Raw genomic sequence first — 4,122 nt, 5'->3', positions numbered from 1 at the left:
CCAACTGCACCTCCTCCGAGCTATCAACATACAAGGAAAGATGCCTGTTAAGTTGTCAAAATTCGTGAGCTCACTACTATGAACTATAATGCAAAGCAGAATAAAGAGGTAAAAATACAATCAATAATACGCACTACTACCCTGTGATGAAAATAAACCAGAAAACACAACTATCAATCAAACGAGCTGTAAAAGCAGCATGTCAAGGCAAAGATAACCAGTCCCAGGGATTCACTGGCATCTCTGGGTTCTGGACTTCTGGCACATTACCATATCTTCAAATATTCACTGGCATAATGGCCAAAACTTACAACCAGGAAACACAAGCCAGGGCAATCAGTACAGTGTCCTAGTTCAGTACAGTGTACCATCATCTTCTAGTCTTAGGTGAGAAATAAAAACTTAAGATTCAACAATCTCCAGCTGAGAAATCCAACATACAGAATTACCTAAACAGATAGGTACATAAGAAAAGGACAACATAATCATTTCAGGATCCCTGCATCTTATCCCTTACATGCTAGAAGATCAATGTAAATATGGTGTAGTGTAATGAATATTGTGGTCATTGGAGGCAAGGCTGTGAGGAACTGGTCGATGAGACACTCATCAGCCAAGTACAACCTCGTACTATGAGACCACATCATTTTATCTAGGGCCCCAACTTCCGAGCACCCCGCAGAGAACCTGCAGGTATTTCGAGGCTAAAAGGAAAGCTTCCCCCAACTGGCATGGGGCCCTTGAACACAAACAACATAAAAGATCAATCACACAACCACCTAAGATTACATCATCACATTTCGATCATTCACTTGGGAGCTTACTTTTTTTTTCAAGATCCCTACATCTTATCCCTTACACACTAAGACCAATGCAAATATGGTGTAGTCTGCAGGTATTTCGAGGCTAAAAGGAAAGCTTCCCCCAACTGGCATGGAGACCTTGAACGCAAAGAACATAAAAGATCAATCACACAACCACCTAAGATTACATCATCACATTTCGATCATTAACTTGGGAGCTTACTTTTTTTTTCAAGATCCCTACATCTTATCCCTTACACACTAAGAACAATGCAAATATGGTGTAATCTGCAGGTATTTCGAGGCCAGAAGGAAAGCTTCCCCCAACTGGCATGGGGACCTTGAACTCAAACAACATTTTTTTCAAGATCAATCACACAACCACCTAAGATTACATCATCACATTTCGATCAGCCACTTGGGAGCTTACTTTTTTTTTTTCAAGATCCCTAGATCTTATCCCTTACACACTAGAAGACCAATGTAAATATGGTGTAGTGTAATGAATATTGTGGTCATTGGAGGCAAGGCTGTGAGGAACTGGTTGATGAGAGACTCATCAGCCAAGTACAGCCTTGTACTATGAGACCACATCATTTTATCTAGGGCCCCAACTTCCGAGCACCCCGCAGAGAACCTGCAGGTATTTCGAGGCTAAAAGGAAAGCTTCCCCCAACTGGCATGGGGCCCTTGAACGCAAACAACATAAAAGATCAATCACACAACCACCTAAGATTACATCATCACATTTCGATCATTCACTTGGGAGCTTACTTTTTTTTTTTCAAGATCCCTACATCTTATCCCTTACACACTAAGACCAATGCAAATATGGTGTAGTCTCCAGGTATTTCGAGGCTAAAAGGAAAGCTTCCCCCAACTGGCATGGGGACCTTGAACTCAAACAACATAAAAGATCAATCACACAACCACCTAAGATTACATCATCACATTTCGATCAGTCACTTGGAAGCTTACTTTTTTTTTCAAGATCCCTACATCTTATCCCTTACACACTAGAAGACCAATGTAAATATGGTGTAGTGTAATGAATATTGTGGCCATTGGAGGCAAGACTGCGAGGAACTGGTTGATGAGAGACTCATCAGCCAAGTACAGCCTCGTACTATGAGACCACATCATTTTATCTAGGGCCCAACTTCCGAGCACCCCGCAGAGAACCTGCAGGTATTTCTAAGCTAAAAGGAAAGCTCCCCCCAACTGGCATGGGACCCTAGAACGCAAACAACATAAAAGATCAATCACACAACCACCTAAGATCCCATCATCACATTTCGATCAGTCACTTGAGAGCTTACAGCATTGACCTATATGCGACAACCATAAGCCTGCATCAAACCCAGGTAGAATTGCACTCAATCTGACATCTAAGCATCAGGAGCGAGAGTAACAACCAACAAATCACACATTTCAACCACATTCAGTAAGCAGAAACGATTGAGGTGGGTAAGGCATTCTACCTCAGATGCTGCTAGGGTACATAAACACGCAGACCTTCTCACCCTGCGTCAGCAAAGTCATCCATAAAACCATCAGAAATGAACGCACAATAATCAAACACCACGAAAACAAAAGCGCGGCACGCCAATGAGCCAGGCTCACCATAGAGGTGGGCGGGAGGTTGGAGCGGAACTTGGCGCGCACGACGCCGGAGTTGCCGTGCGGGCGCGTGACATTGCCCCATATGCAGCGGATGCTGGTGCCGTCGCTTCTGGACATGGCCTTGTAGAATTAGGCGACACGCTTGCCGCCGTACCACGTGACTTCCTCCTTGGTGTCCACGCCCTCAATCCGCAGCTGGCCAGCAGCTACGTGCTCTCGCACTGGCTCGGCTTGAACCGCTTGTAGCCCAGGACGGTTCCGCGCACGCACAGCCTGCGCCCAAAACGAATTGAATCAGACCAAAACCAAATCAGACCCGGCTTGCTGAGGGACGGCACCTGGTGAGCGGCGGGGCACCTGACGCGCTGGCCTTGGCGTCGCCTCACCATTGTCGCCGCCGGTGGCCTCGCCGACGAGGGAGGAGAGGTTGGGGTGCTGGTGGGGGGAGCTGGAGAGGAAGTGACGGCGCAGCGAATGAGCCCTAGCCTCGTGGGGGTTTTAACAATTTCCGGTGGTGGATTCGACGGCTGAGATCGCCTGGAGCGGGATGAGTCCTGACCGTGAGATCTCCTCCCGTGCGTTGCGTAGCCCGTTCGGTCCATATGGGCCTGGCCCACACGAAAGCAGTGATGGTTCAGCCCAGAATCACTCCAATCGGGCCCACGAATTCTCCCGAGTGGATGCGTCGGAATCGGCCCGTCAGGTTCGCGTTCTCGGGCCCAAAGTCATCGCGCATGACTCTCTATTTATTTATTTATTGGTTTTTCTAAAAAAAACTTTTTTTAGGAATAATGGCAGGTGTTCTGCCGTTTCACTATAGAAGATAGCAAAGATATTTACATGGACTTGGCCATGACATAAAACAGGCCAGAAAAGCTGCCCATAAAAAGAAAACTAAAAACACGAACACGCAGTAGCAGCAAAAATGAAGAAGCTACTCCTCGCAGTCTGTCCACGCCGGTCTTAGAGCTTCCACATCCTGCCTGATTAGGAGCAGAGAAAAATTTCGGCCCGGTAGACATGATATATCTGGTTTACTGGTCTATCGGTGAATCTCGATAAAAAAAAAAATACTATAGTTACGATATTTTATTTGGCATACTTGTTATATCTGATATACTATATTTACCCGTGATCTCTAATTAGGAGAGCTAGTTGCTCCAATGCCAAAGCCTTGTTGTCGAACACCCTTCCTTCCATAGGTTCCGGACAACATACGTGGCCGTCTGCACGCTGTTCATGAAACCTTGACTATCTTTTGGTCCAATCCTTTGTGTCCACCATCGTTTGATTCTTGTCGCTGTGCCGGATTGTCGAAGTTTTTGTTGGTCTGTCCATCGCGCTGCTCTTCTCCAAATCTCCCTGGAGTAGGTGCAGTTGGCCACTACGTGGATGGCAAACCCATTGGTGGTTCGGCACAGTGGACAGATTGGGTTCGCCTGCCCCCCTCGCTTCAAGATTCTGCCGGAGGTCAAGAGTTTCCGCTGCAGAAAGTTACCATAGAAAGAATCGACATTTTTGTTCTAGCTTCGCCTTCCAGACCTGATTCCAATCATGAACCATTTAGTCGAACCTCATACGCTGATCGGGCCGAATACATGCCGTTCCCTGTGAATCGCCATGAGATTGTGTCATGTTGTTCAGTTAGTTGTACCTCCTGAAGCATGCTCCATAGCTGCACGAACTGTCTTCATTC

At 46.5% G+C, this 4,122-nt stretch overlaps 1 pseudogene; it reads right to left on the bottom strand.

Moving 5' to 3' along the window:
* The window catches only part of LOC133885235 (large ribosomal subunit protein eL33y-like), a 3,503-nt pseudogene extending 611 nt beyond the window's left edge, over positions 1-2,892 (bottom strand).
* Between the last annotated feature and the right edge of the window lie 1,230 nt (positions 2,893-4,122).

The sequence above is a fragment of the Phragmites australis genome, chromosome 11 (assembly GCF_958298935.1).
Source record: "Phragmites australis chromosome 11, lpPhrAust1.1, whole genome shotgun sequence".
Taxonomy (NCBI): domain Eukaryota; kingdom Viridiplantae; phylum Streptophyta; class Magnoliopsida; order Poales; family Poaceae; genus Phragmites; species Phragmites australis.
This window is presented reverse-complemented; position numbering and strand designations above follow the sequence as displayed.